The following is a 27,475-nucleotide window of genomic DNA, read 5'->3' on the forward strand; positions in this document are numbered from 1 at the left end:
GCGCAGCCATTGGCTCCCGCTGCTGTCAATCAAATCCAATGACGCAGGCATCGGGGGGGCGAGTCCAGCATTCGTGTCTATGGATGCAAATGCTGGACTCGGGAGCGTGCCTGCAAGGTAACCCCCTCGAGGAAGCGCTTCTCCTAGGGGGTTATCTGATGCGGGTAGGAACCACGAGAACCGCCGGGGGACCCAAGAAGAGGATGTTGGGGGCCACTCTGTGCAAAACGAGCTGCACAGTGGAGGTAAGCATGATATGTTTGTTATTTAAAAAAAATAAAAAACTATCCTTTACAATCACTTTAAGGGCTAATACAGACTTTTATGTTACTGCACACATTTAGCATTATAATTTGTGTTCTAGTAAGAAATCCCATCTTTTTGAATAGGTTGCCAGTGCACCATATTGCTTTCACCATGACACATCGCAATGGACAGATGGGCCCCATCTGTCTGTTGGGATGTGCTGTGTCTAGGTGCATTGAAGTGCCATACAAAATTAATGGCACCACAGTGCACTGTATTTAACTTAATACATTATGGTAACATATTGTAAGCCACTTGTTTTACAGCATTACCGAAGAGTTAAAATTTATTAGTAAAAGGCCGGGCTTTTTTTCAGGGGGAACTTGGTGGAACTCAGTCCCGCCACCTCTAGCTCAGACCCTTGGGGAGGGCCTGCTCACCGCAATCACTTGTAAACACAGAAGTCCTGTTTCTGTGTTTACAAGTGACAGTTCTGCACTCTGTGTGTAACCCCCCTGAACTCTGCACTCTGTATGTAATGCAATCCTGGTATTTAATGCTCCTTTAAGACCCTCCTACTGTTTTTGAAATTTGGCTGACCACACCCACTCTTTGATGTGATTTGGAGGGTGTGTGTGGGTGGAGGGGTTTCGGGGGGTTGTGGTTGAGTTCTGGCACCTATTGTTTGAGAAAAAGCCCTGGTAAAAGGTGTGCTTTTTATTCATTTTGAAATAGCTTCGCGATTCGCTCTAGTGCGGGTGTCTTGCCGGCTACTGTAATGGTGATTTGGGGTGCCATTAAAATTGTTACTGCAAAATGAATGGCACTTCAACACATGCCACCAACGATTGCATGTTACCATGCTCTGTGAAAAAGTTTCAATAAAGCCATTTAAAGCTTTGTACATTCTTTCTGTACGCATTGCTAATCAGACTACTAATTGCAATCTGAAGTCTGGGTGAAGTAGACCTTATTGTCCCTCCACTGAACAGAGCTAATGTATGATTTTATAGGCCAGGGATATGCCATTGTTGGATTTCTCTGCACTTGTACAGGATGTCTCCTGTTCTGTGTTTCTCCACCTTGAGATAAAACTTTCAGGGCTGTTGACTCCAGATATTTTAAAGTGTTGAAAGCACATTTAGATAAAAAAAACAAGATTGATGAATTCTATGTGCAAAAGACCTTCACAGCTGATGAGTCTGAACCACGTTGTTTACCTTTCCAATTGTAATTCAGTAATGAGCTAAACTTGATTGTATCTAGCAAGGAGCAGGAGAGATCACTTAGTACTAATGGAAAGTGACATTTTAAATATGTTCCGAATCGTGTTTTCAAAGTATTACAACCATATGTCCTATATACTGTATCAGAGCAATGTAAAACAGTCACTTTAATGTATGCTGACGTGTCTGGCCACACAAAGTCAACTTAAATCCTGGTTTTATGGTGAGTGCAAGTGTGGAATCCGCTGCACGTGTAACACAAAAAATGCTAATGTATCTCAATGTGAAGGACATGCAATGTAAGTGTATTACCTAATGCTTTTAGATTAGAAAGGAATTGAAAGGAGTGGATATAGATAGCAGTCATATCTATATTTAAGGCCCAAATTTCGTTTGCTTCCCTTTGGATACAGTGAGGAATAGTTGCATCCCCTGCCAGGTTTTCTTGATGTGTTCCTTTGTGTAGAATTTCCTACAATTTCCATCTAAAGAAAAAACAGCAAGATATAGATCCCTACAAAGGAAGGGAAATCCCAACTTATACAGCTGTCACACGTCCTCTCATTGGAAGATGTCTCCTCTATTCGTGTTCTATTGACAACTCTTTCAGACTGGGTTCACACCATCACTGGATCCATCTAACAGTCTTGGTTTACCGCTTCAGGTCCGATTTCAGCCTGAATTTTGGGCTGAATTCCGACCTGAAATGGACCAAAAGACGCACAGCGTTTTTGTGCAAAACCTACCAGACCTGCTGCAGAGATATGTGAACCGGCTCCATAGAGAGCTGGTCAAAATCTCCTGCTATTACGAAATGGATCCAGGGAACCCGCAATGGTGTGAACCCAGCCTCAGTCTGTGGTCATCAGGACAGGTATGGAAACGATCCCTAACAGGGGCACAGGCACCAATAACAATCTGACAGAGATTTTAACATCTTCCAGATCACCTGGTGTAAACATAGGGGAAAAAAATGCAGCCACCGCATCTAAGGATTGGTAAGGATTTAAAACCACTTTAAAGGGGTTGTAAACCTTCACAGTTTTTCCCCTCAATGCATTCTACATCTTGTAGTGCACCAACCCCCCAGAGTCCCCCCCTTTACTTACCTGAGCCTGATTGTTCCTGCAGCGGGAACGAGCACATCTGCTCCAGCCGGTGTCTTGGGCCCTGATTGGATAGATTGATAGCAGCGAAGCCATTGGCTCCCGCTGCTGTCAATCAAATCCAATGATGCAAGAGTTGGGAGCCGAGTCCTGCTGTCTGTGTTAATGGACGCATCAGCAAGATATGGGAGCGTGCTCGCACGAGTGACTGAGGATGAGCGATTTTCTGATGGGGCACTCAAGAAGAGGAGGAGCCAGGAGCACCACTGAGGGACCCCAGAAGAGGAGAATGGGGGCCACTCTGTGCAAAAGCATGGAGGAGGTAAGTATGACATGTTTTTATTTTTTTATTAAAAAGGAACCTTTAGTTATCCTTTAAAATGGTTGTATACCCTTTTGTTATTTTTTTACCTACAGGTAATCCTATAATAAGGCTTACCTGTAGGTAAAATAAAGATCTCCTAAACCTGTATGGTTTACGTGCGGGAGTGACGTCATCGTGGCTCCGGCCACTCACAGCTCCAGAGCCGCTAACCCAGAAGACACGGCGAGGGAAACATGTCAGAACCTGCAGCAGTGACCGGGATCAGATGCCGACGCCTCGTTCTAAGATAAGTATTTCATAATGAGCAAATATGCAGTGCATACTAGCTCATTATGTCTTTGCTTTACAGTTTTTTTTTTTGTTTTTTTTGTTTTTTGTGCGGGTATACAACCGCTTTAAGGCTTCATGTACACAGGACATTTAAAAACCTCTTCTGAACGCTGGAGCTTGACAGCTAGTAACTGATATTTAAAAACGTCCATTTTGCCGCTTCTACTTGCCACGTTTATGCGCATTTTGCGGCGTTCATGAGCATTTGCGTTTGGAAGCATTTTTTACATATAACAGATTCTGTAGATTAGTAGACCCTCCCAAATGCCTAAAATTTAGAAAAAAATCTTTCTCTTTCTCTCGTCAGAAATTATTTCCCATTGAAAAGGCCTATAAAAAAAAACAGTTATAAATGCAAGTACCGTTCTTAGATGCGTTCACGTGCTGTTACAAGCATTTAGCATTTCAAATGCTTCTAATCTACTGTCCTGAATACAATTTTCTGCTTGCAAAAAAAATTATTCTAACCTTAACTGCTTCTAAACTACTGTACCATAAACGCCTGAGTGTACATGTACCCATAAGATAACACAGAGGAGAGATCAGGGGCTGCTGAAAAAAACGCTCAAATGCTCCTAAAAGTCTGTTTACCAGCAGCAGTGTACATGAGGCCTAAAGCTGAACTCCAAGTCAAAAGCAACAGTATCTCACAAAAGTGAGTACACCCCTCACATTTTTGTAAATATTTTATTATATCTTTTCATGTGACAACACTGAAGAAATTACACTTTGCTACATGTAAAGTAGTGAGTGTAGAAGTGCTCATATAACAGTGTAAATTTGCTGTCCCTTCAAAATAACTCAACACATAGCCATTAATGTCTAAACCGCTGGCAACAAAAGTGAGTACACCCCTAAGCAAAAATTTCCAAATTGGGCCCAATTAGCCATTTTCCCTCCCCGGTGTCATCGGACTCGTTAGGCCGCGTACACACGTGGGGACGAACGAACAGTCCGCTGAAACCGTGTGCGATGACGTGAACGGCACGTACGACGGGACTAGAAAACGACGTCCTATACACTGCAATGCAACCTTCGGCGTGTAAATTCTTTCTGAGCATGCGCGAGACTTAGTTTGACGAACAAGCCTACACACGGGCGGACTGTCCGCTCAAACCAAGTTTCAGCGGACAGTTTTTCGGAATTTCCGAAAAACTTTGTTCGTCAGACTGTCCGCTGAAACTGTCCGCTGAAGCCCACGCACGAGCGGACTGTCCGCCAAAACACTGTTCAGCGGACAAAGTTGAGCGAACAGTCCCCGCGTGTGTACGCGGCCTTAGTGTTACAAGGTCTCAGGTGTGAATGGGGAGCAGGTATGTTAAATTTGGTGTTATCACTCTCACTCTTTCATACTGGTCACTGGAAGTTCAACATGGCACCTCATGGCAAAGAACTCACTGAGGATCGGAAAAAAATAATTCTTGCTCTACATAAAGATGGCCTAGACTGTAAGAAAATTGTCAAGACCCTGAAACTGAGCTGCAGAATGGTGGCCAAGACCATACAGCAGTTTAATAGGACAGGTTTCACTCAGAACAGGCCTCGCTATGGTCAACCAACGAAGTTGAGTGCATGTGCTCAGCGTCATATCCAGAGGTTGTGTTTGGGAAATAGATGTATGAGTGCTGCCAGCATTGCTGCAGAGGTTGAAGGGGTGGGGGGGGGGTCAGCCTGTCAGTGCTCTGACCATACACTGCACACTGCATCAAATTGGTCTGCATGGCTGTCGTCCCGAAAGGAAGTCTCTTCTAAAGATGATGCACAAGAAAACCCGCAAATAGTTTGCTGAAGACAAGCAGACTAAGGACATGGATTACTGGAACCATGTCCTGTGGTGTCATGAGACTAAGGCCGCGTACACACGGGCGGACTGTCTGACGGACTTGGTCCGCTGAAAGGTGTTTCAGCGGACAGTCCGCTCGTGTGTGGGCTTCAGCAGACTTTTTCAGCGGACAGTCTGGCGGACTAAGTCTTTCGGAATTTCCGTAATATTGTCCGTCCAACTTTGGTTTCAGCGGACAGTCCGCTCGTGAGTAGGCAAGTTGGACGGACTAAGTATGGCGCATGCTCAGAAAGGATTTACACGGCCGAAGGTTGCATGCAGTGTATTGGACGTCGTATTTCTAGTCCCGTCGTACGTGCTGTACACGTCACCGCGCAAGGTTTCAGCGGACTGTCTGTTCATCGTGTGTGGTCAAGTCCGTTCATTCAAAAGTAGGACGGACTGTCTGTCGGATTGTCTGACGGACTTAGTTGGCCAGACAGTCCGCCCGTGTGTACGCGGCCTTAGATAAACATATTTGGTTCAGATGGTGTCAAGTGTGTGTGGTGGCAACCAGGTGAGGAGTACAAAGACAAGTGTGTCTTGGCTACAGTCAAGCATGATGGTGGGAGTGTCATGGTCTGGGGCTGCATGAGTGAGAGACACTGGGGAGCTAAAGTTCATTGAGGGAACCATGAATGCCACATGTACTGTGACATACTGAAGCAGAGCATGATCCCCTCCCTTCTGAGACTGGGCCGCAGGGCAGTATTCCAACATGAAAATGACCCCAAACACACCTCCAAGATGACCACTGACTTGCTAAAGAAGCTGAGGGTAAACCCAGACCTAAACCCTGTTGAGCATCTGTGGGGCATCCTCAAATGGAAGGTGGAAGAGCGCAACGTCTCTAACATCCATCAGCTATGTGATGTCGTCAGGAAGGAATGGAAGAGGACTCCAGTAGCAACTTGTAAAGCTCTAGTGAACTCCATGCCCAAGAGGGTTAAGGCAGTGCTGAAAAATAATGGTGGCCACACAAAATATTGACACTTTAGGCCCAATTTGGACATTTTCACTTAAGAGTGTACTCAGTTTTGTTGCCAGTAGACATTAATGGCTGTGTGTTGAGTTATTTTGAGGGGACAGCAAATTTACACTGTTATACAAGCTGTACACTCACTACTTAACATTGTAGCAAAGTGTTATTTCTTCAGTGTTGTCACATGAAAAGATATAATAAAATATTTACAAAAATGTGAGGGGTGTACTCACTTTTGTGAGATACTTTATATACACAGCAAAATACATATATGAGAGCTGTTTACCTGTATGTTCTCTAGCCACTTCTGAAATTTACAGAACTCTGCCACACAGCATGATTCAGCCTGTAGAAAAGGAGACTTGTCTTTTCTTTGGTGCAGTTTCACAATCAGCTACAGGTCTGCTCTCCACCAGTAGACTACACCTGAACAGTGAAACAAAAAGGGGCGCATTGAGCAGCTCATTTCTCTGTCACTCTGTGGTCTCCACCTATCATCATGCTTCTTGCACACACCTTGTGCTGCTTATCCCTACCCCTCTGTAAGCTCTTTTGTAACATGGACTGCATATGCTCATACCATGTCAAATTAAGATACTTACACTACTATTTAAAATAGTACTTAGTATCGTACTTTAACCACTTTCAGACCGGACCAATTTGCTGGTCAAAGGCCAGACCACTTTTTGCAATTCGGCACTGCGTCGCTTTAACTGACAATTGCGCGGTCGTGCGACGTGGCTCCCAAACAAAATTGACGTCCTTTTTTTCCCACAAATAGAGCTTTCTTTTGGTGGTATTTGATCACCCCTGCGGTTTTTATTTTTTGCGCTATAAACAAAAATAGAGCGACAATTTTGAAAAAAACGCATTATTTTTTACTTTTTGTTATAATAAATATCCCCCAAAAATATATAAAAAAACATTTTTTTCCCTTAATTTAGGCTGATACGTATTCTTCTACATATTTTTGGTAAAAAAAATCGCAATAAGCGATTATTGATTGGTTTGCGCAAAAGTTATAGCGTTTACAAAATAGGGATAGTTTTATAGCATTTTTATTAATAATTTTTTATTATTATTTTTTTTACTAGTAATGGCGGCGATCTGTGATTTTTATTGTGACTGCGACATTGTCGGGGACCCATCAGACATTTTTGACACATTTTTGGGACCATTGTCATTTATACAGTAATCACTGCTATATAAATGCAGTGATTCCTGTGTAAATGACACTGGCAGTGAAAGGGTTAACCAGTGGGTGGCAGTGTAGGGATTAAGTGTTCCTAGGGGTGTGTTACTAACTGTGGGGGGGTTGGGCTTTCATTTAGTGTACACTGATCTCTGCTCCAATCACATGGAGCAGAGATCAGCGTCACTAGTTGCTAGGCAGAATGGAAAAATGTTGTTTATACAGCATTTCCTCCATTCGGCCGCTCCGTGAGACGATCGCGGGGATGCCCGCGGCGATCGAGTCCGCAGGTCCCGCGACCGGACTCACGGGGGTCCCGACCAGCGCGGGAGCGTGCCGCCGGCGGCGCGCTCCCGATGGCAGGGCGGCATAGAATATTGGACGTACATGTACGCCAATATGCCTGCCCGTGCCATTCTGTCGACGTACATCGTCGTGCGCTGGTCGGGAAGTGGTTAAATTGCAAGCTCTTATGAGCAGGGCCCTCATAACCCTCTTGTATTTTATTGTATTATAATTGTACTCCCTTTTAGATTGTAAAGCGCTGCTCAACCTGTGGGCGCTATATAAATACTTTATAATAATAATAATAATAATAAATTACTATATACCGTTAAAGGCTCTCATCAGACCCAGAGACAATTTTTTTTAAATAAAATACATTTCAGACAATACATTGTAACCCTTTAAGTTGATAAACTGCCTGAAACTGAGAGCTGTCTCAGTTCTAAACTGAAAAAAAAAGAAAAACCTTTCATGTCCATTCAGAAAATGAACATGCTTTCGTCACTCATGATCCTTAATAAATACAGTGTAAACGAATTTGAATAATCCTCCTGTGACCCGGAACGTAGCCTAATCAAAGCACAGTCATGCTGCCCCCTGATTATGTTGTTGGTTTAGGAAGAAGTTTTGTTACTTCCCCTACCAGCATCACTCTTTCCGAATTCTTTCTCTGGCCATTACTCATAGTTGTCAGTTGCCCTCCCTGTAGGTTGGGATGACACAATCTGTTGCTTTATTGGGACACATTCTGTTAAGAATCATTTAACCTGAACAAAAACCTGTTCTAGAACATCACATCATGGCTGTTTGGTAAAACAACAGAACAGCCATATGTGAGGTGGGGAGACTTTGGATGGTGAGAAAGTATGCCTTCTTCTATAGGATCTAAAGACTTTGCTATGTGTGCTCCACTGCAGTGACATGTTTGTGCTCCACTAGCATGCTTTTCTCTGCATTGAGGTCTTAGGTTGTCAGATCAGCTTATTGGGAGTTCAGGACTTGACACTTTCAGAGAGGAACGTTATCTGACATCGGGGTACTCATAACATATCTGTTTTCATTACATCTATTACTCAAACGATTCAGTCATCCAACAACATCCTGTATGAATGCATAACTTCGGTTCTTTACACGTTGTCTGTTTACTTGATCATATGAGCTTTATTATGAAAAGCCTAAGCATTTTAAGGACAATTACTTTTTTTTTTAAATATCTTTTGTGATGTGATTCTGTCAGACCTAAAGTTACATCATAGTTTGAGAAGAAATAATATGAGAATTGGAAATGTATAGGGTACTTCCAACATCCTAGTTTGAGAAGAAATAATATGAGAATTAGAAATGTATAGGGTACTTCAAACATCCTAGTTTGAGAAGAAATAATATGAGAATTGGAAATGTATAGGGTACTTCCAACATCCTAGTTTGAGAAGAAATAATATGAGAATTGTAAATGTATAGGGTACTTCCAACATCCTAGTTTGAAAAGAAATAATATGAGAATTGGAAATGTATAGGGTACTTCCAACATCCTAGTTTGAGAAGAAATAATATGAGAATTGGAAATGTATAGGGTACTTCCAACATCCTAGTTTGAAAAGAAATAATATGAGAATTGGAAATGTATAGGGTACTTCCAACATCCTAGTTTGAGAAGAAATAATATGAGAATTGGAAATGTATAGGGTACTTCCAACATCCTAGTTTGAGAAGAAATAATATGAGAATTGGAAATGTATAGGGTACTTCCAACATCCTAGTTTGAGAAGAAATAATATGAGAATTAGAAATGTATAGGGTACTTCCAACATCCTAGTTTGAGAAGAAATAATATGAGAATTGGAAATGTATAGGGTACTTCCAACATCCTAGTTTGAGAAGAAATAATATGAGAATTGGAAATGTATAGGGTACTTCCAACATCCTAGTTTGAGAAGAAATAATATGAGAATTGGAAATGTATAGGGTACTTCCAACATCCTAGTTTGAGAAGAAATAATATGAGAATTGGAAATGTATAGGGTACTTCCAACATCCTAGTTTGAGAAGAAATAATATGAGAATTGGAAATGTATAGGGTACTTCCAACATCCTAGTTTGAGAAGAAATAATATGAGAATTGGAAATGTATAGGGTACTTCCAACATTCTAGTTTGAGAAGAAATAATATGATAATTGGAAATGTATAGGGTACTGCCAACATTCTAGTTTGAGAAGAAATAATAAGAGAATTGGAAATGTATAGGGTACTTCCAGGGGCGTAACTAGAAATCACAGGGCCCCATAGCAAAATGTTGCATGGGCCCCCCCCCCCACAAAAAAAAATGAACTAATGCCATTGAAGAACAGATTACCACACTCATGTAGCACAGTACCCAGGCAACAGCTTATATTAATTTCATCCAACAAAGTATGCAGTATACTGTATGCAGCCCCTGAAGGACACACATGCATATCCCCATCAGTACAGGCCCCCCCTCAGTGCAGACACCACCCTCAGTGCAGGACATCCCCAGCAGTGCAAACCCACCCCTCTCAGTGCAGACCCCCTCAGTAGTACCGACCCCCCAGCAGTGCAGACACCCCCCTTAGTACATACACCCCACTTAGTGCAGACCCCCCCATCAGTACAGACACTCCCCACCTCAGTGCAGACCCCCCATGCAGTACAGACACCCCCACCTCAGTGCAGACCCCCCCAGCAGTACAGACACCCCCCATTACAGACCCCCCTCAGTGCAGACACCCCCCATCAGTACAGACCCCCCACCCAAGTGCAGACCCCCCAGCAATGCAGACATCCCCCTTAGTACCCACACCCCCCATTACAGACCCCCCCAGCAGTACAGACCCCCCCAGCTTTGCAGACAACCCCCTCAGTACAGACTCCCCCTCAGTAGTGCAGGGCCCCAAGCAGTGCAGGCCCTCCCTCAGTAGTGCAGACCCCCACCTCAGTAGTGCAGACCCCCACCTCAGTAGTGCAGACCCCCACCTCAGTAGTGCAGACCCCCACCTCAGTAGTGCAGACTCCCCCTCAGTAGTGCAGACTCCCCCTCAGTAGTGCAGACTCCCCCTCAGTAGTGCAGACCCCCACCTCAGTAGTGCAGACCCCCACCTCAGTAGTGCAGACCCCCACCTCAGTAGTGCAGGCCCCCACCTCAGTAGTGCAGGCCCCCACCTCAGTAGTGCAGACCCCCCCTCAGTAGTGCAGACTCCCCCTCAGTAGTGCAGACTCCCCCTCAGTAGTGCAGACCCCCCCTCAGTAGTGCAGATCCCCCCCCCTCAGTAGTGCAGACCCCCCCTCAGTAGTGCAGACTCCCCCCCTCAGTAGTGCAGACTCCCCCTCAGTAGTGCAGACTCCCCCTCAGTAGTGCAGACCCCCCCCCCCTCAGTAGTGCAGACTCCCCCTCAGTAGTGCAGAGCAGACCCCCCCTCAGTAGTGCATAGCAGACCCCCCCCCAGTATTGCAGAGCAGACCCCCCCCAGGATTGCAGAACAGACCCCCCTCAGTAGTGCAGAGCAGACCCCCCCCAGTAGTGCAGAACAGACCCCCCTCAGTAGTGCAGAGCAGACCCTCCTAGTAGTGCAGAGCAGACCCTCCTAGTAGTGCAGAGCAGACCCCCCCTCAGTAGTGCAGAGCAGACCCCCCAGTAGTGCAGAGCAGACCCCCCCTCAGTAGTGCAGAGCAGACCCCCCCAGTAGTGCAGAGCAGACCCCCCCTCAGTAGTGCAGAGCAGACCCCCTCCAGTAGTGCAGAGCAGATCCCCCCTCAGTAGTGCAGAGCAGATCCCCCCTCAGTAGTGCAGAGCAGATCCCCCCTCAGTAGTGCAGAGCAGACCCCCCCCCTCAGTAGTGCAGAGCAGACCCCCCCCTCAGTAGTGCAGAGCAGACCCCCTCAGTAGTGCAGAACAGACCCCCCCCAGTAGTGCAGAGCAGACCCCCCCTCAGTAGTGCAGAGCAGACCCTCCTAGTAGTGCAGAGCAGACCCCCCTCAGTAGTGCAGAGCAGACCCCCCTCAGTAGTGCAGAGCAGACCCTCCTAGTAGTGCAGAGCAGACTCCCCCCCCTCGTAGTGCAGAGCAGACTCTCCTAGTAGTGCAGAGCAGACCCCCCACTCAGTAGTGCAGAGCAGACCCCCCCTCAGTAGTGCAGAGCAGACCCCCCCCTCAGTAGTGCAGAGCAGACCCCCCCCCCTCAGTAGTGCAGAGCAGACCCCCCCTCAGTAGTGCAGAGCAGACCCCCCTCAGTAGTGCAGAGCAGACCCTCCTAGTAGTGCAGAGCAGACCCCCCCTCAGTAGTGCAGAGCAGACCCCCCCCTCAGTAGTGCAGAGCAGACCCCCCCCCCCTCAGTAGTGCAGAGCAGACCCCCCCCCCTCAGTAGTGCAGAGCAGACCCCCCTCAGTAGTGCAGAGCAGACCCCCCCCTCAGTAGTGCAGAGCAGACCCCCCCCTCAGTAGTGCAGAGCAGACCCCCCCCCTCAGTAGTGCAGAGCAGACCCCCCCCCCTCAGTAGTGCAGAGCAGACCCCCCCCCCTCAGTAGTGCAGAGCAGACCCCCCCCTCAGTAGTGCAGAGCAGACCCTCCTAGTAGTGCAGAGCAGGCCCCCCCTCAGTAGTGCAGAGCAGACCCCCCCCCCTCAGTAGTGCAGAGCAGACCCCCCCCCTCAGTAGTGCAGAGCAGACCCCCCCCTCAGTAGTGCAGAGCAGACCCCCCCCTCAGTAGTGCAGAGCAGACCCCCCTCAGTAGTGCAGAGCAGACCCTCCTAGTAGTGCAGAGCAGACCCCCCCTCAGTAGTGCAGAGCAGACCCCCCCTCAGTAGTGCAGAGCAGACCCCCCCCCCTCAGTAGTGCAGAGCAGACCCCCCCTCAGTAGTGCAGAGCAGACCCTCCTAGTAGTGCAGAGCAGACCCCCCCCTCAGTAGTGCAGAGCAGACCCCCCCCCTCAGTAGTGCAGAGCAGACCCCCCCCCCCTCAGTAGTGCAGAGCAGACCCCCCCCTCAGTAGTGCAGCGCAGACCCCCCCCCTCAGTAGTGCAGAGCAGACCCCCCCTTACATACCTCACAACAGCGCTGACATTCTCCACATACAGCGGTGTGTGTTCCTCGAGGCTCGAGCGCAGGCTCCTCCTCCTCTGTGCATGTAAACAGAGAGGAGGGGAGGTGGCTTAGGTCCACGCTGCTGCGTCCCTCAGCCTGCGCTCGAGCACAGAAGGCACAGGTGCTAGTGGTGCGGCTGCCGCTACTCAAGGGTGTCACCCCACTGGCGGGTGTCACCTGGTGCGGCCCGCACCCGCGTAGCAAAGCCCCTCACCGGGCCCTCGATCGGCTGCGGGCCCCATAGCGCCCGCATGGGTCGCTATGGCGGTAGTTCCGCCACTGGGTACTTCAAACATCCTAGTTTGAGAAGAAATAATAAGAGAATTGGAAATGTATAGGGTATTGCCAACATCCTTGAACAAATGGAATGAGAGGAAATATGCAACCAGTGCATGAGAGGTCACCCCTTAGGACTTTTTAGGCAGAAAAATATGAAGAGTAGCAATATGTAAAAATGGCACATAAGTGCCAACTTTATTAATTATAGAATAAAATTGTAATAGATATATATGAATACAAAATTCACTTTAAAATACATCAATGAATCAATCATATACAGGATAAATATATCAACCCAAGGCTCACAATCCACTGCCTGAATCAAGTCAGACGGATAGATTTACAGCATACATCTGGACATGTTTCGGAAATTCACATTGATATATAATATTCCTTCATCAGGGGATTTACAATTGGGTGATTTGATCCTTATCTGTAATATAAATGTAATTATAGAATATGATAATAATAACATCTTTTATATAATAATGTAGCAAAGTGCCAAAAATTACACTTCACACAGTATTCTATATACAGGCTAATGATACTTACATAAATGGAGTTCATTATAAATCATAACAGAATAAAAACAGTAATAAGGGCAACTCTCATGTCCTGGTTGCATATTTCCTCTCATTCCATTACATCATAGTTTTGTAAAACATTTTTAACAAAGTAAGGCCCCTTTCACATGGGACGGATCAGTAATGATCCGCCCCGTGATGATCCGCTTGCTCAGCGGGGATCGCTCCATTGTCCCCGCTGAGCCGGCGGATAACAGGGCGGTCCCTGCTCACTGTGCAGGGACCGCCCTGTCAGCTCTCCGCTCTCCTCTATGGGGGATCGGATGAGCATGGACTGTCTGTCCGTGTTCATCCGCAGACACCCGCTATCCCATAGGAATGTATGTATGTCTGTAGTTCATTTCGCAAAACGGATGGATGAAATACGGACATAATGTCCGCATGTGTGAAAGGGGCCTAAAAGAGTGCTTATATTTTTTCATTTATGAGATCATCAATTATTCAGCAGGGAAAAGTCAAAATTTTTGGTGTATTTTGTTTGAGCACCATATCACAAACCCATAGGAAGCCAGTTATCATTCTACCAATCTACCATTTCCCTGTGTCTGCAGCTTACAGTATTTGAGGAGGAAGCTGGACATGGATGTTAGCGCTATTCAGTTCCCTCCAGGGGTGCTATGTGGGTAAGGTTTGTATATTTTCCCTATATTTGCATGGGATCCACGTGGACCTTCAGCTGTCTTCTTCAACCCAAAAACATACTGGTGAGTTAAAGTATAACTAAAGACAAAACTTATTTTTGTAGTTTTGGATAGAGTTGAGATAATTTGCAGGGATTTCTTCTCACTTCCTGTTTGGCTATGGGGCAGGAAGTGAAGGGAAATATCCACAATGGGACACAGATAGCAAAAAATCTGACAGGGGTTATAACCCTGTGTGCACAGAGGTGCTATGGGAAGCATTACGCCATCGCAATCATGTGATTGCAGGCAAGCAAATCTATCAGCTTGGGCATTTAGATTGCCCATGGAGTGCAAAGCTCTGTGCCCTCTGCACTCCCACTCTGGCATTATGTGTCTTGTGGTGGTTAGTGATTGGCGGTTCCGTAGGACATAGGGCAGTGCTTTTATCGGACCTGCCAATCACTTCCGTTTTTTTTTGAGTGACTCATCTTGGATGGCCTTGGCTTGCGAGTGAGGGGGCAAGGCCCCCCCCCCCCCCTAAAATTCTGACCACCAGCCGTCCCTGCTCATCCCGCCAGGGGTTCAGGAGTGTTGGAAAGCTGTGTTCATCCTCATTGATGTAGGAATTGAGGAAGAAGCCACAGCATGGGGCATTGGACACAGACATCTGACACTCCTGGAAGTGTTGAATGCTGAAGACTTTGCTGCAGTCTACAGTGCTGGAAAATAAGAAATTTAGGAGACATGGGTAAATATAACTGCTTTTGTATTACAAGGGGCAGCTTTTTTTAAATTTTTTTTTAATTTATTTTTTTAAACGACTGACATGATTTAGGCACAACTACATGAGTGACATTTACAGTATGCGCAGAGCACAAGGCAGAACAAACTGTCACTTTTCCATAACATATAAAATGTTACCTCTTTTTAACTACATCATTTACTTTGCTTTGTTCCCTCTACAAAGAACAATGTAACACAATCAAGTGAAAAGTACATGGAGTTCAGTGGAAACCTATCTCAGCGACATCGTATTTTATCACTGTGTAAAAGATGTTATTTAAAACACCCACGTTTGAAAATTTAATTTACATGACAGTAGGAGGATCTGGAAAAGGAAATTAGTCTGGGGAAGTGGAGTGAAATAACTAAAAACACCTAAAAGCCTCCGACATGGTCTGACTATAACAAGGAAACAGTATAGAAAAACATAGACAAAGAAAACAGCCCACAGTTTTATACAATGCATGTCACTGTTTCTCTGACCTTGAGATAGCACAGGGAATCTAATGCCTGTGTATAAATACAATTTAAAGATAATCTACCTTACATTTATGTGTGTACTGCATATGAGTTGTGTGTGAGATGTGTGTTTGTGTGTGTTTTTTATACTGGATGAACTTAAAGGCTATGTTCACCTTAGGAACATGTTACATCATGTTATATGTTATACCTGTATTTAGGGTGGGATATGTAAAATGTAACACATTTCAGGACCTGCCTTTTCTCCCTCTGCTCCATGTGACAGTGGGTGGGGGTTCCATTCCCCGCACTCACTGTCACAATTTAAAAACAGCTGCAGAGTTCTGTGACTGAATGATCTACAAGTACCAGAGGTGTAACTAGAAACTTCAGGGCCCCGAGGTAAGAAACCATGAAGGGCCCCCTTGACCCCCTTCCCCCTTCCTTCCATGCCCTGGGCTTCTAGTTCTGGGAGGGCATCCATGGACATCCTCCCAGAACCCTGCCTCCTGCATGCCCCCTGGGGTGCTCATCCAACATGCTCTTTGACTGCTGTGTCCTTTGGACTCAGCTCATGGTAATGGGCCAATCACAGCTGCCCTTTACGATGTGATCAGCTGATCACATGTAAACAGACTTGCTGGTCATCGGCAGTCCTATCTTCCCATGCTATGTCTGTGTGATGAAAGGAGAACCATTAAATGACAAGACTGTCAATACATTGTTTACACTGAATATTAAGGGCACTGATCATCACTGCCCTGATTATCAGTGCAGCCCCATCAGTGTCACCTATCAGTGCTCATCAATGCTGCTTATCAGTGCCACCTATCATTGTTCATCAATGCCACCCATCAGTGCTGCCTATCACTGCCTCCTCAGCAGAACTCTGGTCTGAGAGCATTTCTCTCATATAGCCCAGAGCCTACACTGACAGTTCCTCCTCCCTCGTACGGATGGGAAATGAGAGAGCCGATCTGCTCTTTCTCCTCCCGACCCTCTCGTGCACCTGGGGAAATGTGGAGACCAGCAGCTGAATGATCAGCCATTGGCTGAAAGCACTGATTTTTCAGTCATGTCCCATCGACAGAAGCGGGCCGAATGGCCGGCTTCTGTCAGACTGGCTGCAGTACACAAGGACCAAATGCCTGCCAGATTCTATTGAAACCGACCAATGCCGCCTGACATTCGGCCTGTGTGTAATAAGCTTAAATCTCATTGGCCTTGGTATGCCCCTCCCTTGGCATCATGGTCCTTGGAGTGGGGAAGGTGATTAGGTTCTGTGCTTCCAAACAAGGCAGTCATAGAGATGGTAGAAGTTACCATTCTGTTCTGAGATATCTATAGCCCTGTGTGGCCTGGGTAAAAGTCCTGATTGTTTTCTTTGCTGCAGTTAAGACACACTTACAGGTCTTGTCCATCCTGCAGACTGTTGCTGGAAAGCAGACCAATGAGCTCATCTGTCCCTATGCTCTCTCATCCTATTAGCTTGTTAGTGCATGAGCACTGCTGCACAGTTGATTGGCTCATTGTACTGTCTCTTCCTCTCCCAGGCTGAGCACTGATTTACAGGGGCTGCAAAAGACTGATATGAGGTCAAATTCAGGTATTTGCACTGCTTGAAATAAAAATAAAAAATAAAAAATGAAATGATCTTTGAACGACTACACACTTCTGCAACAGGGCATTTGCTGTTTTTCTATTTGACAAGTTAAAATGTAATAGAATTCACTGAAATGACATGAATGTGTCCCTTTAAAACACTAATAAAGTTGTGAAAACAGCTAAAGCCCTTGACATCTTCATTATTCGAACACATTCATACAGCAATGGGAATGGCTTATCTAATTCAGAATTGAAAGCAAGCAGCTGCTCCTAGCAGTTACAGTTAGGAAGTCATTAAACGTTACATGGATAGTTAACCAATTGAACACTTCCTGGCCATAATTAATTGCTTCCTTATTTCAGTGCATTATCCATTCTGATAAATTTAATTAGAAATCCCTAATACCAGAAGAAAGTGTACTGTTATCACTCTCATCTGAAAGCTTGTGAGCTATACATTTGTGTTAAGAGATTCTTTCAGTAAACAATTCATGTATCTACACTGAATTATTTAATACTTGCTTTAGAAAAAGGTGTTTTAAAATCAGCATTAGGAACAACATGAACTCCCAGATTTAAAAAAAGAACTGCAGTCACTAAAAAAAGTAAAATATACACCCCCCCCCCCCCGTTTAGTTTTAAAGCTGAATTATTTATTTATTTATTTTTGCTCCAGGGACATCAATAATGAAGTGTGTCCAATCGCCTGCTGTTTGCTATATATTGTAGAAATCTCAAAACACCAAGATTACAGTGGAGTTGCCGATCAATGACTGAATCTGATAGGGTGCAGTCATTGTTCGGCCATTCATTTTCTACCTAGCTCAGTCGAATTTTAAATCAACTTTTGTCAAGCCGGGTGGTGCTTTCAGGGCTTGAATTTTGTGTCATCTATGGCCAGCTTTGGAGTTATAGTAAACTGGCATGGTGTAATGCCACGTACACACAACCGGACTTTTCGATGGACTTGGTCCGGCGGACAATCCGACGGACTTTGCAGCTGAGGTCCGCCAGACTTTCAAACGAATGAACTTGGCCACACATGATCACTCCAAAAGACTGGCGGATTCTAACGTGATGACGTAGAATAAGGAAGTTCATAGACAGTAGTCAATAGCTACCCTAGCTTCGGTTTTAGTCTGTCGGACTAGCACACAGACGAACGGATTGTCCGCTAGAAAGCCGAGTCCAGCGGACAGATTTGAAGCAAGTTTTATTTCTAGGTCTGCCGGACTTTGGGGAAGAAAAAGTCAGCTGAAGCCCACACACGATCGAATTGTCCATCAGATTCAGTCCGCCGGACCAAGTCCGTCGAAAAGTCTGGTCGTGTGTACGTGGCATTAGTGTATTGGTTATAATTATACCAAGTAGAGATCCCTTTCAAAAGCTTTTAAAATGTACCTACTTACCTTATCCATGTTACCCATGTTTCAGTTTCCAGCTATTGATTTCCTGTACATGCCAAATTAAATTAAAATGTATTTTCTTTACACCAAGGCACCTGACCACTGTTGGCGGTAATACCTAGAATTCTCATCCTTCTTGCTGTTGTAGACTTACACTTTCACAATAGCCTATTAAATATCTATCTATCTACCCCTCAGCTCACCCCATCAGTCTCCTCATGCATTACTATTTTACTAATATCAGTATGGATGTCACACCACTTCCTCAAACTCAATCTATCCACAAATGAACTCATAATTTTCCCTCCCCCATACCCCCTCCCCTGACCTTGCTGTTGAGATCAGTGGCACAACTATCAGTCCATCCACGCATCTCCTTTCAGCCCCATATCCAATCCCTGTCTGAATCTTGCCCCCTCAAACCCTATATATACTGTATCTGTAATTTTAGAGCTGGGCTATAAAACTTTCCGACAACATGATCCGATCGGACTTTGTCCGATTGTGTGTAGCGAATTCCAATTGGACAAAGTGCCCCGCATGCTCAGATCAAATTCCTAGACCAAAGCTATTGGCTACTAGCCTGAACGTAGTCCCGTCGTAACGAAATTAACGTCATCACGTTATGTACGATCAGATTTTCCGACAACTTTGTCCGACCGTGTGTATGCAACACAAGTTTCGGACAAAATCCAACGGATTTTGTTGTCGGAATGTCCGACCGTGTGTACAAGGGCTAAGACTTCTCCAGACTCCAGAGCCACTCTGAGCCTCTCTTATCCTCTAGATCTCTTTACCCCAATCTGCCAGACTATCTCCTATCCGCTTTTAGGCAATCCCTGAAAACCCTCTTTAGATAGGCCTAACCTGCTTCTAACTAATAAACTGAAATTTTACTATCTCCATAAGCTTATCCCCCACAGTTATTACCTTTTGAATAATTTTACCCTCCCTCTTAGATTGTAAGCAGATTCCTCTTGTATTGAATTGTAATGTAACTGTACTGTCTGCCTCCATTTTGTCAAGTGCTGCACAAATTGTTGGTGCTATAGAAATCCTGTATAATAATAATATCATTAAAGTGGTTGTAAACCCTTACAACACACTTTGACCTACAGGTAAGCCTAGATTAAGGATTACCTGTAGGTCCAAGAAAAAACATGTAGGTTTAGGAGATATTTACCGAAAGACAGGCACCGCTGTCTATGGCGAAATGAGCGCACCGCCATCAACGGCGATATGCCGCGCGTGGTGGCTCCCGTGCGCATGCGCGGGAGTGACGTCATCGAGGCTTCGCCGAATGACAGCGGCGGAGCGGCGAGACCCACCGAGAAGATGGATGCGCTGGACTACAGGGGACAGCGGTGACTTCGCTGGCTCCTGTGTCAGGTAAGTGACACATAATGGACCACTATGCGATGCATAGTAGTCCATTATGCTTTACCTTTGCAGGGAATGAAAGAGGAAGTAAACTCATCAGGGTTTACTTCCTCTTTAACTGATGTGCTACTTCTATATAAAATATGCATTCTATAATCAAAAACATGTCCATATCATTTGGAGGAAGTTCCTAAAAATTTACCTTTCTGTCCAAAAATGTTGCGAATGCTCAAGAAAATAAATTCATTAGGAAGCTTAGACAATGAAAACTAAAGGTTAAATTGCAATTGGACTCTTTAATCATTAACTAACCACATCTTCCAAAGTTAGCCCTATACAGTTGAAATTCCCCCAAGTTATGAATTCAGTTCACTTCGAAAGATTCTGTGATAGAGAGATAGATTTGCATGGATTATGCACTATAGACCTATAATGCTATAAGATTTTCCATGTCCCAAACACATTTCTAACCACCAGCTAAAGAATTATCAATCAGAGAGATGACGAATGACCAGGGCCGTAGATAATTTTTTTTCCTGTGGGGGGGGTTAAAGTCTTTCAAACTTAAAGGCATCATTTAGACTTAGGGGAGGTTAGGGTAAATACACGTGACAGAGTGGGGCCATGAGACTTTGCAATGCAGCGTAGCAAAAATTATCCCCATTCAACTGAATAGAATGCAATGCATGCAGTTGTGGTGTGGTAGTGTACTCATTAGTACAGCAAGCTGCTCCTAAGCTCCCTAGTTTTTTTTTCCTTCAGTCCGCTTGGTTGAACTAAAAAAACTTACTGTGTGAACCAGGCTTTAGATCTCATTCATATGTTCTAAATGGCCATGAAATGGCAAATATACCATGAATACCTGGATGCAGAGAGATTTTATCCAAGGCCAAAAATGTATCCCTATCTACAGGTCACCGCTGGATGTGCAGATACATGTGGATACATGTTTACAGTAGTAGGCAGCCTTGGCTCTTTTCAGCCCATCACTCAGGTGTACAGGCTGAGCAGATATTGAAACATCTGATCCCGGGTGCAGGTATTTGCAGTATACTTGCTGAACCATGGTCTTGTAGGATATATGAATGAGACCCAAAACTGTATTTTGGCTAACCTTACTGTGCAAGTCGAGCAGGTGCAAGGGGCAACATATTGGGGGTGGGCAGTAAATTCAGTGATTTATTTAAACCTTAAAAAAATGGGTCCTAAGAAATGTTATGAAATGTTTTAATAGATGAAAAAATAAAAAATATTGTACACTGCCTACCATAGGATGGTGCCCTTTGCACCTGGTGAATATGGTTGGCTTTTATTCAGTCTTAAACTGTAGCAAACCCAGCTTTTGAACATGTACCTACAAGTAAGCTTATAATAATGCTTATCTGTAGGTATAGGGAATATCTCCTAAACTTGTGGTGCTTAGGAGATATTCACATGGAAAGCAGCTGGTGATGTCACCGATGCATGCGCTCTGAAGGGATGGCATACTGCTTGGTTGTACTTCTCTTAGGGAGGAGCGCAGTTCATTCTGCACTTTTGTGACCCATTTTTAGCCGTCAGCCAGCTATAGCCCGCTGTCAGTTGACATCGCTCAGCAGGTCCAGGCTGTGGAAAGATCCTAACTTTAAAGTTAGGATTCACCCAGATGCCTGGACCAGCAGCTCGCTCAGCCTCTCAGTGAGCCGCAGAGACTCTGAGCCAGCTGCTTCTGCCCCCTCCACAGCTTGGCATTCCAGTGAGCTTGGGGGAGGGGGGGGGCTGAGTAATCAGCGGTCTTTGATCGCTCTGTTGTTTGGCTTATGCCGCGTACACACGATCGAATTGTATGACGTACTTAGTCCGTCATACAATCCTACGGACAATCCGGCGTACTTTCTACTGAACGGACTTGGCCACACATGGATACACAAACAGTCCGACGAAAGCTTGCGCGATGACGTACAGCACGTACGAAGGGACTAGAAATAGGAAGTCCAAGACACAGCAAAGCACCCTTTGGGCTCCTTCTGCTGACTTTGCGTTAGTGGAAGTTTGGTTAGAGACGATTCGCGCTTTTCAGACTTCAGCTTAATTCGTCCGTTTTTTTTTTTTTTTCATTTATTCTCGAATTGGAATATTAATCATAAGATGAGGATGAATAAAGACATTTGTGATAACTCTGTGTGAATATAAGCAGCAAACCAACTTCACTTTTCTCGCATTATGAAGAAGAAAAGAATGTGCTATATTAAAAGATCACAAAATTAGCAGCATGACGAATATGCTAGCTTCAGTACGAACACTAGTTTTACAAGACAGAACGCTTCCGCCCTGTAAATCCTTTCTGGGCATGCGCCATTCTTAGTCCGTCGGACTAGCATACTGACGACCGTATTGTCCGCTGAGACCAAAGTACGACGGGAAGATTGGTGTGCAAACCGACCTTCTTAGTACTCCGGACTTCACGCTGAAAAAGTCCGCTGAAGCCCACACACGAGCGGATTGTCAGTTGAAATGTGTTTCAACGGACTAAGTACGTCATACAATTCGATCGTGTGTACGCGGCATTAGAAGCAGCTGGGGACAGATGCAATATTGGATCGATGCTCCATCCACCTAGGTAAGTATTCTTTTTTTTTTAAATCTCTTTTAAAGGGAAAAAAATGCTCCTCTCCCTTCTAAGAACCCTCTCTCCACCAAGCAATGATCCCCACTGTAAAATATCTATCTCAAATATCCCCCAAAAAAATAAACCCTAACGGAAAGCTCCTGATCGCTCCCTGTGATCAGCAGCTTTTTGATCATGTGACCGCCGTGACAGCCAATCACGGCAGTCACATGACCATAAACCCCTTCCTGCCTCCAAGCATCACAAACCCCTTAAAGAGTTTGGAGACACCGGCTCAAAGGTGTTAATGTCTATTGAGATGCAGCTGCTGATCCCAATTTGTCATCCGTTCATGTAGGCAGTGTGCATTCGGAGCTGTGCGCCAGCATCCGAATGGATGCCAAATTGGCAGCAGTGGCTGTATCAATGCAGCCGCTGCGTCCCAGAAGACATCAATGGGATTGCCTGCATGCGGGTGCATAGAACACCTGTGCGGGGTAACACGGCCCTCACACGGGGTACGCATTGATATGCCCTGTGTAAATGAGGTCTAAATACTTCTCAGTTAGACATTTTGTTTGTTGTAGTAAATGTTCTGGCTAAAATGTTCTATTAATCTGGAGGAAAATATCTTTGGCAACAACAACTTAATGTATCTTGTAATTTACAACAAATGTGGCAGCTGTTTTCTAAACTTAGTGACCGAGATATTATCAAGATCTGTTCAGCCGGTCTCTGCCATGATGTTCCAACTTATTCAATTAAAGCTTGAGTCCTCAAGGAAAAACACAATATACTGCCTGAACTCAATTTCTGACTTTTTGTTCCTTTAGTGGCACAGCAGTCTGTTATTACAAAAAAGAGAGCTTCAGAGTAATAAAGCTGGGTTCTTTCATGGCTGTATATTTTCCTGACATACTTGTATTTGATTGGAACTGAACTTTCTCAAACATAGTTTTGCTTTTCATTTCATCACTCCGATGATATGCAATATACAGTGTATATATAGTCAGTGTACATTATAAATGGAGGGTTACATTGAAAAAAACGTCACAGTTCCCTGGGACCCCCAAATCCCAGGTCTAATATGCAAATCTCAATCTTCTGTGAGAAAGTTGAGAACTGGCCTTCCCCTTTCTACAGCTCCCTATTGAAGACTGGCATTAAACAGCATGCCATCCGTTGATTTTTTTTTTTAAGAAAGCTGAAAATTGCATATCAAAGCACCATACCTTACAGCAGGGGTCTCAAACTGGCGGCCCTCCAGCTGTTGCTAAACTACAAGTTCCATGAGGCATTGCAAGGCTGACAGTTACAAGCATGACTCCCATGGGCTGAGGCATGATGGGACTTGTAGTTTTGCAACAGCTGGAGGGCTGCCAGTTTGAGACCCCTGCCTTACAGGGATCCTAGGGCATTAAAGACAGCACTTAAAACTATGTGCATTGCACATTCTACTTTACAAGCAAATACAAACAAATAAAGATTGCTCTAAAGCAGAGCAACTGGTCAAATAATATTCTGATCATGTGACCTATGCTAGGGCACAGGTCATGTGTCCTATGTTGATGAGTGTCTTGTGGGAGGTGTAACTGATAGTCCGTCTTTTTTCTGCTTGGAGCCATCATGAAGCTCTCTGAGATGATGACACCTCCATAAGCTGCATGCAAGAGGTACCAGCTGTACAACAGGAGAGGAGTAAGATGACACACCAATGGTAATAGTGTAACAATATTAAAGGTTAGCAGCAGCCAAAATAGAAAGCACAAAAATCATCATCACAAGTGACATAACTTACAATCAGTAGGATTGTTCAGGTGCCTCCTCATTTAGTTGAAATTCTCCTCCATTGATGCCCCCTTCCTACAATCTTCCAGTGCGGCAGGGGTTAATACAACTAAGGGACTGTTATGCCGCGTACACACAACCAGATTTCCGACTTAACCGACTTGCCCACACACGAACGGACCAAAGTCTGTTCATTTTGAACGTGATGATGTACGACGGGACTAGAAAATGAAGTTCAATAACCAGTAGCCAATAGCTGCCCTTGCTTCGTATTTGGTCCGTCGGACCAGCATAAAGACAAACGGTTTTCCCAATAGAAATTGATTCCATCAGACAGATTTGAAAAAATGTTCTATTTCTAGGTCCATTGGAATTTTTGAAGAAAAAAGTCAGATGAAGCCCACACACTATCTTAATATCCGACAGAATGATTCCGTCTGACCTTTTTTGCCGGAAAGTCCGGTCGCGTGTACGTGGCATTACAGGCACTCATCAAGAGAATCTGGCTATGCCTGCCCTTTCCTCCCAGCTCCTCTATTCATAGAAGCCGTACTATAGCTTCTATGAATGATACATGAGTTATGAATGGAAGATGGGTAGATGATTGATAGGTCTGCCACCTCCATTCATTGATCGTGTTTCATTAATAAAAGCTGTAGCATGGCTTCTATGAATTGAGAAGCTGAGGGCAAAGGGTGGGAACACCCTCCTTAATTTAAGTTCTCTTGTGCTTATTTTTCTGTTTTCTTTTTTAATTTAGGCTACAATTATGTTTTAATGTTTTAACAGTGTCTTATCTGGTATATTCCATTTGCGATAAATAGATTTTTATTTTGTTATCCCCAGATTCCCCCGCTAAAGAATATGTATAATAAATCTTTAACCACACCCTATCCCTTTATTATAAACACATGTATGAGGAATCCAACATATAGAACCTCTGGCTTTTTGTTACCTACAGAAGCCGTGATGTATGATCAATGTCTATCTGCATTATCTGTAAAATAACAAGTATTACCTTATGTCATTACTAATCATTTTCTGTAGGAATGCTGCATAGATTATCCAGTTTCTCCCACATGCAGTACACATGTCCACATTCAACACCAGCTATGCTACAACACACGCCAGAAGCCTCAAGTGAAGCATGCCTGACATTTTGTATCAGACAAAATAGACTTAAAAGTTGGAGAATAGGAAAGGTGGACACAACATACACGATATTGTCAAAAGTATTGGGATGCCTGCCACATTATCTCTAATGGCATCCCAGTCTTAGTCCATAGGGTTCAATATTGAGTTGGCCCACCCTTTGCAGCTATACCAGCTTCCACTCTTCTGGGAAGGCTGTCCACAAGGTTTAGGAGTGTGTCTGTAGGAATGTTTTACTATTCTTCCAGAAGTGCATTTGTGAGGTCAAGGACCATTTGGTGGAGAGGGGATTATGGTGTGGGGTTGTTTTTCAGGGGTTGGGATTAGCCCCTTAGTTCCAGTGAAGGGAATTCTTAAGATGTCAGCATACCAAGACATTTTGGACAATTTGGTCTCAACTTTGTGGGAACAGTTTGGGGATATCCCCTGTCCTGTTCCAACATGACTGCGCACCAGTACACAAAGCAAGGTCCATGGCCTGCACAGAGTTCTGACATCAACCTGATAAAACACCTTTGGAATGAACTGAGTGGAGACTGCGAGACAGGTTTTCTCGTCCACATCAGTGCCTGACCTCACAAATGCGACTCTAGAAGAATGGTCAAACATTCTTAAAGACACACTTATAAACCTTGTGGACAGCCTTCCCAGAAGACTTGAAGCTGTTATAGCTGCAAAGGGTAGGCCAACTCAATATTGAACCCTACGGGCTAAGACTAGGATGGCTTTAAAGTTCATGTGCCTGTAAAGGCAGGTGTCCCAATACTTATAGTATATTTTCATAGGGAGATTTTAGTGTTCCTCAACACCTTTATGAATGCTTGATATCATCAGAGTACTGGGATAGCGTTGGAAGCACTGCCACTGATGTTCTGAGCAGCTAAAAATGTTGATAAAGCTAAAGACTAAAGGGTGTGACCAACGTCAAAGCTAAGAAACCATTTCCACATGACTTTATCCAGGTTTTTCTGTGCTGCTCTACCAACCCTGTCTTGAATGACATTAGTTTGATAAACACTGTGCATCATAGGCACCGCCTATTTTTTTTTTTACCTTTTAAACTTTTTGGTTGTATCTTAGTGCTGCCACCTCTTTGCAGCCACCTTCTGTCTACATACATAGACGCTAGTATTTCTCATGCATGGGTTTCCTGATGATGACAAGAGCGGACCATAACTGTGTAATGTGTGTTAAAATGGCCACATGTAGGCTCTATCAGAAGCACAGTGTGACAACATAGAAACCCAATTGGGAGACAGAAGGGTTGATTTACTAAAACTGAAGAGTGCAAAATCTGATGTAGCTGTGCATGATAGCCAATCAGCTTCTAACTTCAGCTTGTTCAATTAAAGCGGTAGGAAACTGCATCAAAAGCGCATTGCATACTAGCACATTATGACATACTTGCCTGAAAACTAAGTCCTTCAGTGGTGCGCTGTCACCGATGAAGGCACTTCCATCTCCACCTGGTCTTTCTCCCAGGTTCACAGGCTTGGGCAATATGAATGGCCGAGTCGGTAATGATGTCATTTCCAGGCATGCACGTGGAAGTAGCTGTTTACAGCATGGCTCTAAAGGAACGGCAGGGGTATGCCATTCCTTCAGAATGCATGGGCTGGTGATGTCACTGGTTGCATCTAAAGTAAATATCTCCTAGACGATGCATGTTTAGGAGATATTTAGTGTGCCTATAGGCTATAGGTAAGTCTTATGAAAGGCTTGCCTATAAGTAAAAATCATACATGGGAGTTTACTCCCACTTTAAGCTTTGACAAAAAAACCTGGAAGCTGATTGGTTTCTTTGCAGAGCTGCACCCGATTTTGCACTCTCCAGTTTTAGTAAATCAACCCCAAAGAGTTGTCAACCTAGGACCAGAGGTTCCTGAACAAGGAGCTTTATGGCAGGATCATCAAGTATTATTTTAAATAAAGCTTCAGTTTGAAATGATTGAAAATTAGTTTTGAAATTACATTGCAATGCTAAATATTACACAAATTCAAAGTCAACGGGTTTACCTATATTTAAATAATAAAAATATGTTTTAATATATATACAGTGGGGATGGAAAGTATTCAAACCACCTTAAATGTTTCACTCTGTTATATTGCAGCCATTTGCTAAAATCATTTAAGTTTATTTTTTCCTCATTTATGTACACACAGTACCCCATATTGACAGAAAAACACAGAATTTTGACATTTTTGCAGATTTATTAAAAAAG

Source organism: Lithobates pipiens, unplaced genomic scaffold (genome assembly GCF_037356315.1).
Source record: "Lithobates pipiens isolate NorthernLeopardFrog02 unplaced genomic scaffold, aLitPip1_a1.2 Scaffold_18, whole genome shotgun sequence".
Lineage (NCBI taxonomy): Eukaryota > Metazoa > Chordata > Amphibia > Anura > Ranidae > Lithobates > Lithobates pipiens.